This window comes from Rhinopithecus bieti, unplaced genomic scaffold, assembly GCF_001698545.2.
Source record: "Rhinopithecus bieti isolate Rb0 unplaced genomic scaffold, ASM169854v2 scaffold_10614, whole genome shotgun sequence".
NCBI classification, from domain to species: domain Eukaryota; kingdom Metazoa; phylum Chordata; class Mammalia; order Primates; family Cercopithecidae; genus Rhinopithecus; species Rhinopithecus bieti.
The window spans coordinates 2,182,622-2,193,601 of NW_016806893.1; the positions used below are offsets into that span (position 1 = coordinate 2,182,622).

At 42.6% G+C, this 10,980-nt stretch overlaps 1 protein-coding gene across 1 annotated transcript in view; it reads left to right on the plus strand.

The window, feature by feature from the left end:
- CRYBG1 (crystallin beta-gamma domain containing 1) overlaps nucleotides 1–10,980 on the plus strand; it is a 216,555-nt gene that overhangs the window by 147,420 nt on the left and 58,155 nt on the right.

Genomic DNA, 10,980 nt, shown 5'->3' on the forward strand with positions numbered 1-10,980 from the left:
AAAAAAAAAAAAAAAATAGTGTTCCCAATGACAGAATTTCCTTCTTTTATAAGGCTGAATAATAGTCCACTGTGCATATATACCCCATTTGCTTTATCTGTTCATCCATTGATGGACACTTTGGTTGATTCCATATCTTGGCTATTGTGAATAATGCTGCAATGAACACAGCGGGGCAGATAGCTCTCCAACATACTGATTTCATTTCTTTTGGGTATGTACCCAGAAGCAGGATTGTTGGCAGTTCTATTTTTGTTTTATTGAGGAAACTCCACACTATTCTCCATGATGGCTAAACTAATGTTTATTTGCACCAACAGTGTATGAGAATTCCCTTTCTCCACATCCTCATCCACACTTCCCTGTCACCTTTTAGATCACAGCCATTCTAACAGGTGTGAAGGGATAGTTCATTGTAATTTTCATTTTCATTTCCCTGATGAATAGTGATGTTGAGCACTGAAAAAATAAACCTCTTGGTTATTGCATGTCTTCTTTTGTGAAATGCCAGTTCAGATCGTTTTTCCGTTTTTTGAATCAGATGGTGTGTTTTTGTTTGCTGTTGAGAGGTCTGAATTCCTTGTCTATTTTGGGTATTACTCCCTTATCCAATGGAGGATTTGCACATGTTTTCTCCCAGTCTGTAGGCTTTCTCTTTACTTTTTTGTTTCCCTTCCTGTGCAGAAGCTTTTCAGTTTGATACAATCCCATTTGTCTACTTTGTGCTTTTACTGCCTGTGCTTTTGGGTCAAAAGTGTATGTATTTCATGGTTTTCTTTGCCATTTCCCTTCTCTTCCCTAGAGATTGTATGAGGCGCTTTTACAAACATTTCCGTTGATCCTTAAAATAATCCAGAGGAGGAACATTTTAGAAACTAGATTTTGGGGAGTCATGTGAGAAAGAGAATAAGGCTAGAGACGGGCCTTTGTTTCTGTCTGAAAGTTGCTTCCTCAGGTTTGGTGATAGGTGATTGCCCCAAACCACTGTCCATTCCGTGATACACTGTTGTCTGACTCGTGATTGTTGATAGGCTGGAGGATAAAGGATTTCTGGAAAATATGTAAATTTGATGAATATTTAAGTGCCTATTGGTACCAAGTACTGATGAAGAGTTAGGGACACAGGTGAACAAAATAACATTCTTGTCTTCATGAAGCTTATGTTCTGTAAGCAGATACAGACAATAAAGAAATATACAAATATATATGCAATGTGGTTCAGGTAATATTAAGTGCTATGAAGAAAAATAAAGGAGAATAGATCATAGAAAGTGAGAGTGCTGTTTTACGTAGGGTGATTCAAAAGTGTTCACCCTGCCTAGTTTGCATATCCCCCATACCTTATGAGCTGCAAAAAAGAGATTAAAAAAAGACTAGACTTATATTGTTTTCTTTATTCTAGCCATGACACATTAAAGATGAGTGCTCATAAGCAATGATATGCCAAGTTCTGCAGACAAGTTAACTCTATTAGAAACCACATCTGATAAAGCTGTTATTTTCATCTCCTTCTCACCAAGTGAGAACTATGCATTCATTGTGTTATTTACTTAGATTCTATAATTTTAACTTGAGCAAAACATCAGCAAAATATTGCACTGTTAATCAAGCCAGCCATCACTGTCATAGGCCACTTTGTGCTTTTCAAAAGAAGTTCACATGTATCATTTCATGTGAATTTCTCAATACCCTGTATGATAGATGCGCAACTTTTGAGAGGATAAATGATTTGATCCCATTTAGTAGTATTCCTGACTTCTGTTCATAAAAGTGTGAAATCTCCTTCTTAATTTGAAAAGTATTGGTAGAAAGTCAACAATTCTCACTAGAAACTACAGGAAACTAAGACATTTCTAGGCAGTGCATATTAATTGGAAAGTAAAGATTGTTCCATTTTCTAGGAATAAATCCACTATTAAATCCACACTTAAAAACATGGTTAAACTGACCTGAAGTTATGAGGTCTCAAGGTCACTAGAAGCCTCAGAGCCAGCCTAGCTAGAGTCCGTGCTGTGTTGGAGAGGCTTGTCTGCTCCTCTTGTTCAACTCTATTTCTCTTCTGGGTCCCAGTCAGCCCCAGGGCCCCTGACTTGGCTGTAGCTGTGCCTGGTTGGTTCAGGCAGGCTGTATCAGTTGTTTCCAAGGGCCACTTCACCCTTTTCCCCCCAACTTAATCCCCATCTCCCTCATCATATCATCTCTACATGGATGACCCAACTGAAGTTTAGTCCTTGGTTCTTTAGTACTTAGATTCTGAGACTCACCAGTGGCTTTTAAGTGTTTTAAAGTAACCATTCTTGATCTTTGACATGAATTATTGCACAAGTCATTCTTTCTAAATTGCATAAGGAATTTACTTTTTGGGTTACAAGTTAATAAAAAGGAACTAATTTGACTACTACAAGGAATATATTTCCATTTTCTAGTTTGGCTAAACTTTAATTAGGAACTAACTTGTCAGTAATTTGATTATGTGAATCAGGATATGCATACAATCCAGGAGGTAGAATAAGAAATACTTTTGCTGTAAATTTCAAACTCCTCTATCTCCTTTTAGTTACACATCATGCATAAGAAAAAAAAATCACCAAAGTAGGATAATACGTCCCAACTATAAAGCAAATTAATTCAGCGGGATAGCTCTGTGAGAAAAAGAAAATGTTGGGGAGACTATTCAGAGTACAGGTAGAGAAACCTTCTGGGGTACTCGTTAGTCATAATTAGGCACACAGTAGAATTAGTCAGGATCCCAGCACAGGAAACACATAGCATGCTCAAGGTGTGTAATTAAGGAAAGTAGTGAAGGACTATTTACAAAGTGTGGGCAAGGTTTTAAGGAAGCCAAGAGGGGCTAAAAAAACCCTTAGGCTTCAGGGTTCTTCATTCACATGGCCTCTTCCAAGTCCCTCTCCTTACAATCTATAATCCAGAGTTTTGTGTTCTTTGTCTTAAAGAAAACTCTCAAAATTACATGTGCCTCATGCCCCACAAAACTTCATTCTACCTCAAGCAATAGCTAATGAAGCCTTCCCAGCTGGCACCTGGTGAGATCCTTTCCCATCTTAGGCCTGAAGGAGCAAGAGGGGAAAGCAGCTTGGGAATGTGGGGAGAGAGAATAGCAGTGGAGGTGGGCTGCCTGGCAGAAGCCCTGGTCACACCCAGCCACACCCAGCCCAGAGCCCAACTAAGAGATGGAGAGATTAGCGGGGAAATCAGGGCCTCCCACTGGCTGAACCTAACCAAATCCTAAGGGCAAGAAAGTCAGTTTCTACCTTTCATCGTAACTGGGAGCCTGGGGCACAGACAAGGCTGAGGGAGGGTGAGCCTACAGAAAGATCCAGCACACTCTACCTATAGTTACCTGGATTCTAAAGACAGAATTCCATCACAAGAGAGGGCTCATTGGCTGTTTATGCTATCACATCCATTGCTGTACTGCATGGCCTAGGAGAAAGCATGTAGGCCATACCTTCATAACAGTGACACATTAATCATTCTAGTAAAGTCTTATTTTTCTAATGATACATTATAATTTCTAATGGGAAAAAATATTGAGCTACCTTTTAGAAAGCCTGATTTGTGTCTTAGAAAAAAATAATTTGATTCTACAGGCCACGGGTTGCCTCTTTAAGGTGAGGAGAAAATTCTGGCACAACGTAGACGCTCAATAATTATCAGTGGAATGAATGAGTAAATGATCCTACAATTCAGACATTCCATGATCTTATCTTTTTTCTTCCTTTCTGATTGATCAAGTGTCAATGGCTTGAAACAATTAGGTTTCACTTTGTCTCTGTCAAAATATAAATGACTTAAAGACAATATCAACCCGAAACTGGGAGTCTGCTTTTTAAGAGAAGAAGAATGGGGAGAATGAGAGTTTAACTTTTATAATTGATGGCTTTTGTATTCAGTGATGCCTCTTTTTCAGGACACAGGTTAATCTGGAATTTAAAATGTCTGTCACTATTCTTTCACCCAATAGTGTACTTTTGATTGTACCCAACAGGATGCTATTGTTGTTTGACCTGAAATGACAGCATTAGAAAAAACAAAAACAAAAAAGCAACCATTGAGGTGTAAGTAGAGAAGCATGTGTTACATGATGTTGAAATGACAGAGGAAAGATTTTTTAAGAAAAATAGCATCAGAGATGGGGTGGGCACTGGAAGTGGTGACAAATATTAGAAGCAGCATGGGGCAAGCAAACATTCCACCCTGGGAGACTGGGAGGAATGACATTGGAGAAGAAGGTTCTGAAGCCCTAACATCAAGGATTATTGGTTGCATCATATGAAATTGGACCGTAGATCAAAAATGGGTTGGACCATAGATAAAAAATGGTCAAATGTCGCAATTTCATATACCTTTTCATAAGAGACCTGCTTACTACTGGACAGTGTTATAGTCTGTGGGTCATTTCGTGTAAGCCTTAGTCTTCACTCCTTGTAACAGCCCTGGAAGAAATCACTATTGTAGCACAAATGTAATAACAGAGGTGCATAGTTCTGTCTCCAGAACCATAAAGAAGTAGCTAAATTATAATCTAGTATACTCTTAGAGAACTGAATCATATATAAGAGAAAAATATTTTAAAAGTTAAAATGAAAAGCTTCTGTGCTTAATAGATCAGAGTTCATTTACGTGAACATTTCTTTATTTTTTTGCAGTGTGTGTGTGCATGTGTGTATTTAGAATGTGCTACATATATTATCCCAATTAATAACAAAAAGGAAAACACAAATGGAAACGTGGGGAGGATAGTTAATTTATTTTAATGCCTATTTTTAATCAGTGTCTATGGTATCAGGGATCCATATGTGGATCCTCCCTTAAACTTAACTTCATCTGCGTGGTGTTTTTGATACTGAGATGATATTCTGCCATACACTTATCATGGGAAAATACAATTTTAACTTTAATTCTAAAAGTCTTCAGAATGAATATCCTGGAAGTTATAAAAAAAAATGATGTCTCATAAAAGTCTTTCTTTAAGATGGACTGGAGTGCAGTGGTGCAATCTCGGCTCACTGCAACCTCTACCTCCTGGGTTCAAGTGATCCTCCCGCATAGGATGACAGGCATGCACCACCTCACCTGGCTAACTTTTTTTTTTCTTTTTGAGACAGAGTATCACTCTGCCAGGCTGGAGTGCAGTGGCACCATCTTAGCTCACCGCATCTTAGCTCACCGCATCTTAGCTCACCTCCGCCTCCCGGGTTCAAGCAATTCTCCTGCCTCAGCCTCCCAAGTAGCTGGGACTACAGACACGTGCCACCATGCCCGGCTAATTTTTTGTATTTTTAGTAGAGACGCGGTTTCATCATGTTAGCCAGGATGGTCTCGATCTCCTGACCTCGGGATCTGCCTACCTCAGCTTCCCAAAGTGCTGGGATTATAGGCGTGAGCCACCGTGCCCGGCCCAATTTTTGTATTTCTTAGGAGAGACAAGTTTCACCATGTTGGCCAGTCTGGTCTTGAATTCCTGACCTTAAGTGATCTGCCGGCCTCAGCCCCCCAAAGTTCTGGGATTACAGGCATGAACCACCATGCCTGGCCTTGGTTTTCTGTGTGTGTTTCTCCTTTTTCTCCTCCTTCCCTATTCCCCGTCTTCGTTCTTTAGTTAGCTGTCACGAGTCTAAAGTCTTTCTTGCATCTATTGAACAGAATTTTTAACCCCTATTTTAACTTTTAAAGTTGAAGTGTAAAGTAGCTCAAATTCCTATATTTTTAAGCCACACAACTCATGTTAATTTTTTTTAACAAAAAAACTACTTAGAAAAAAAAAAGTTGCTCTCTAGCGCAAACACACATATGTGTATGTTGTGAACAAGTAACATGGCCAATCCTATCATTTACAGTAATATCCAGTTGACTCATTCCTCATGTGGCTGAATTGAAGAGCTAAGGTATCTTTCAGCAATCAAAGTGAGAGCTCTTGGGGAATCAAAGTGTTTTTTTAAAAAAGTTATTTTTGTACATTGATGACCACATTTTAGAAGGATGCCCAGGTGAGTACGTGTAACAAGATTTTGTTCCGCTTTCCTGAGTCAGATTTGGGCTGAGAGGCAGCAGTAAACCTGTGCACCAGTATCTCCATCAACACATGGAATCCTCACTCCGACAGAATAAAGCTGCCAAGTCTTGACCACACTAGGTTTTAGGCAGATAAGATTTTCATTCTGATTTGTTTGGAACAATGTTTCTAGCTGTCTCCAAGAGCATTGACAACTCCCTTTTTGAAAGGGAGGAGGGATGTTACTAATTCTTTAGTAGCAGCAAATACTTTATGTCCACCTCTAGCTGTGAGTCCCCCTGCTAGCTGTTGGGAAGGCAACAGGACATTTTTCCTGTTCTCAAGCAGCTTACATTCACTGGGGAATGGAAAGGTGGGAAACATAGGAAAATTTATTTATTTATTTTTTGTAAGAAACATCATTTTACTTAAAATGTTATTAGATTTCTTTTCTTTTCTTTTCTTTTCTTTTTTGAGATCAAATTTCGCTCTTGTCACCCAGGCTGGAGTGAAATGGTGTGATCTCAGTTCACTGCAACCTCTGCCTCTCAGGTTCAAGCAATTCTCCTGCCTCAGCCTCCCGAGTAGCTGGGATTACAGGCACCCGCCACCAGGCCCGGCTAATTTTTGTATTTTTAGTAGAGACGGGGTTTCACCACATTGGCCAGGCTGGTCTCAAACTCCTGACCTCAGGTGATCCGCCCGCTTCAGCCTCCCAAAGTGCTGGGATTACAGGTGTGAGTCACTGGGCCCAGCCTAGATTTCTTAAAGATGTAAATAGATTATAAACATAAAACAAATGTCAGTGACCCCTAACTGTATTAAAATTTAAAAACTTAGTTTTTTCCCCATAGTTACTGTAAAAGGAAAACCTTTAGATAGTTAAATTTAGCAGAATTTATTTAAGCAAGGAAAAAAAGAAAAATTCATGATTTGGCCAGCTTCAGAACAAGAACCGTTTCAAAAAACTCTAACATTTACATTATCTCCTTAACCAATGGGTAACAAATGTTACTAGGTAACATTTACTAAGTGGTACCTGCTGATAGCAGGCGCTGTCACACCAGGAAGGTTGAGAATCAGCCAACAGCACTGCAGCTAGTGCTGCCTGGGCCTCTACATGCTGCTGGAATACAATCTCATGGATGGTTACATGTGCCCCTAATGAGCTGCATTTCATATTAGCCAACAAGAACACTCTAAAGCAGGTCCTAGCACACAACCCATGTGCTGCCTCTACAATAGTCCTGTTGTGGACTGCTCCATCCCAGTTGGACATGGATGATGCAAGGGTGCTAAGTGCAGGTTCTGCACTGTGAGGTGTGCAGGCTGCCTTAAGTAAGGTGGGCAGAAAATACACAGTAAAAAGGTACATACAAAGGAGGACCCGGGATTGCATGTGCTCTCAGAACACCCAGCCTGGGAACCCTCAGGAGCCTGCCCAGGCCTGTGGGAAAGCCAGAGGCGGAGGAATCTGAGGAAGCATGAAGAAGCGTGATGTTCGCTTGTGGCCTCTTTGCAAAACGCTCCCCTTCCTAGCAAATTATCACCAAGCCTGGAAAGGTAGTGGGTCTGTGGCTTCCTATCCTAGGTTTAAGACCCCAGACCCAAAGGCTCAAACCTAAGAAGGTGCCTCTCTGACAACTCCTGGGCCAGTTAGTTTTTTTGTTCTCCCTTTGCCTTAGTTTCCCCCATGAACAATGGAAAGAAACAATCCCTGGTTGAAAAGAAATATGTATTGTATTTAGGAAGCGGTGTTTCTCAAAGATGTGACTGAGGACTTTACTCAGGAGGCATGGGGCATTCTGAGCCCTGCTCAGATGGTCCTGTTTGGAGATATGATTCTGGATATCCACAGGGACCTGGTCCTGTGGAGAAGACTGCATTCCCCTATAAACGAGTCTATCATTTGAAATGACATGAGACCCCTCATTAAGAACTGCATAATGTGGCTGGGCACAGTGGCTCACATCTATAATCCCAGTACTTTGGAAGGCTGAGGCAGGAGGATCACTTGAGCCCAAGAGTTTGAGACCACCCTTGATAACATGGTGAAACTCTCTACAAAAAAGTTAAAAATTAGCTGGGCATGGTGGCACATGCCTATAGTCTCAGCTACTTGAGAGGCTGAGGTGGGAGGATCACTTGAGCCCAGGAGGTTGAGGCCTCAGTGAGCTGTGATCGTGCCACTGCACTCCAACCTGGTCAATACATCAAGACCCTGTGAAATGTGTACCCAAGACAGATGGATTGTACCACACAGTGCATTTCTATTCTTTATTTCCCAGGGGGAAAACTCTGTTTTTAAAGAGATTTTATGTTAACTTCATTTATTAATACCCATCTTAAATGTACAGTTTGATGAGTTTTGAAAGATATGTACTCATGTATAACCATCACTACAATCGAGATATAGAACTTTAACCCTCAACGTTCCTTTGTGCCTCTTCCCTGTTGCACCACCACCACTTGCCACCCACTGTCCCCATGCTCAGGCAACCACCGACCTACTTTCTATCATTATACATTAGATTTGCACTGTCTAGAATGTCATATAAATGTAACCATACAGTATGTAACGTTTGGAGTCTGCTTCTCAAAAGCATTTGGCATGCATATCTTTACACGTTTCGGAACTCTGTTCCTTTTTTATTGCTGAATAATACTCTGCTGTATAGATGTACCACAATCGGTTTATCTGTTCACAAGCTGTGTACAGCGACTTTGAGCTGTTTCCAGTTTTTAGCTATTATGAATGAATGAAGCCACTATGAACATTCATGTATTTTTAGGAAATTCAGCAGTCTGGCTGGTGATAAACAGGCTGCCCCTCTGAGGGGAGGAGGAGTCAGGTAGTTGAGCCAAGTTGAAGAGCAAGCAACCAGTTTTGTAAAAAGCGTCTAATAGCCAAAAAAAAAAAAATTGTTTTAATGCCTATACTGAGCATAAAAAGGACTGCTGATCAAGCGTCTTTACTGCATGGGAAAAGCAGATTGCAACATCATTGGCAGGACAGAGTAATACATATACTTAGTTGTTTTATTTTGACAGGGAATGGAATTAAGCCAAGACTCAAACCTATTTTCCCTGGCTACTTCTTCAAGATACATTTGAAGGCCTGTCCAGACAGCAGAGACAAACAGCTCTATGTCAGAATCAGAAAGACTTTACCTGCGGTGGGACCTTGGACAGGGAGAAGTAACCTTGGCAAATGGGCATTAAAAAAGACTACCTACCTAGCTGTTGGGAAGATAAAATGAAAGCGTGTGAATCACAAGGGCCTGACCCATAGGATACCTCAGTAAACATGTATTATGATTTAAAAATCTTGCCATACCTTTGACTTGTAAAATAATCCAAATGTTTCCTTAGGAAGTTACAATATTTTAATTTTTTCCCTTAAACCATACTTCGAATTCTTCCCATATTATTTATATAACCATTGAAGAATCGATTAATCAAACTCTGGTTAGATTTTAGAATAGTTTATGACCTCAGGTACAAGAGCTCCGAGCGGCTGCATCATTGGTTCATGGCAGCAGCAGCAGCTGTCTAGTCCCAAAGCGCCCACCAGGTGCTTCTAAGACCAGGAGAATCTTAGAACCTTGAGAGCAAATCTGGTTCATGAGCACTTCCTTGGGAGCTGACTCTGGGGGTGTGTGACCCGCAGTCTGTTCCTCTGGGCCGACTGTGGTTCTCAGGTGGCTGCAGAACCTCCGTGGCCTCTAAAAGGGATCCCTGTGGCGGAATGAAAGGAGCATGGGGTGGGCAGGAGGCAACTTGGATTTGAATTCTGACTTTACAGCTCTGACGCCTCTCCCCCCAGCCCCCCAACCTCAATTTTGTGTCTTTATGGGCTGGCTGAGCTTCCTTTCCTCATCTGTGTGGTAACAGCATGACCTCACTGGGCTGTAGCGGGGTTACACTATGTTACAGTACCAGGACTGTCTCAACAAATGCTTGTTGACCTGTTAATTTCATGCGTTATCTTTGCTATTTCCCATCGCCAAAGTCCATTTGCTGCATGTAACTCAAACACAATGGAGCTACTTCAAAGGGTGATTGGCAAACCTCCCGTAGTTGGTACTATCCTGAATGTTCCTCTTCCAGGAAAGGTGGGGCTCTTTCCTGCGTCGCCAGGACTCAAGCTGGCACCCGGGTTTTGAATGTAAGAGTTCATTCTTAAGAAATACAGGAGCCGCACGTTTGGCCTGGTTTCAGAGGAGTCCTTACGCAAATACGCTTCCCTCTCCTAGGAGCCAGGCTGGGCTCGCTGCCCCTGCTCCCTCCCTTTCCCAGGCTCGCCTCCTCCTCTTCCTGCCCACCTCTATGCACCGCACCTACCCAGTCCCCATTCTGGCGAACCCGACCCTGGTGTGCCATCGCGCCCATTGGCGGGTTTGCTTTTATTTGTTCTGCGCTCCCTCCTGCCTTCTGGCCCGGGCACCAGATGCTAGCCGTTTTGCTCCAGGCAATATACAAAGCCCAAGTTTTCCCCCTTACTGGGAGCGCTGCGGATCATTCGCAGGCGGCCTGGCACCCTCTCATGGGTGAGCCAGCCCCTGGGGCTCCAGCCGTGCGCCCCCGGAACCACACGAGTGGTGAGGAACGGACCCCGGGGCTAAGTAGGCAGAGTCCCGCGCATCTTTCAGCCACGCCTCCTCGGCTCGAGGGGGCGGTGAGCAAAGGCGGTCACCCCTGCAACCTCGCCTGCTACCCCCACGCACTCCTCCGCGTTCACGTGGTAGGAACTCCCACAGGCAAAAGCCTTTCCGGTGCGCTCAGCAGCCGCGGGATCACTCGGGTGTTTGAACGCTCGCGCCCTCCTCTCCCATTGGAGCTCGGTAAGGCGGGGCCCAGGTGCTCGCTTCCTCCGAGCTTGCTTAAGGTTTTCTTGTTGCAAGTACTGGCCAGGCGCGGTGGCTCAAGCCTGTAATCCCAGCACTTTGGGAGGCCGAGGCGGG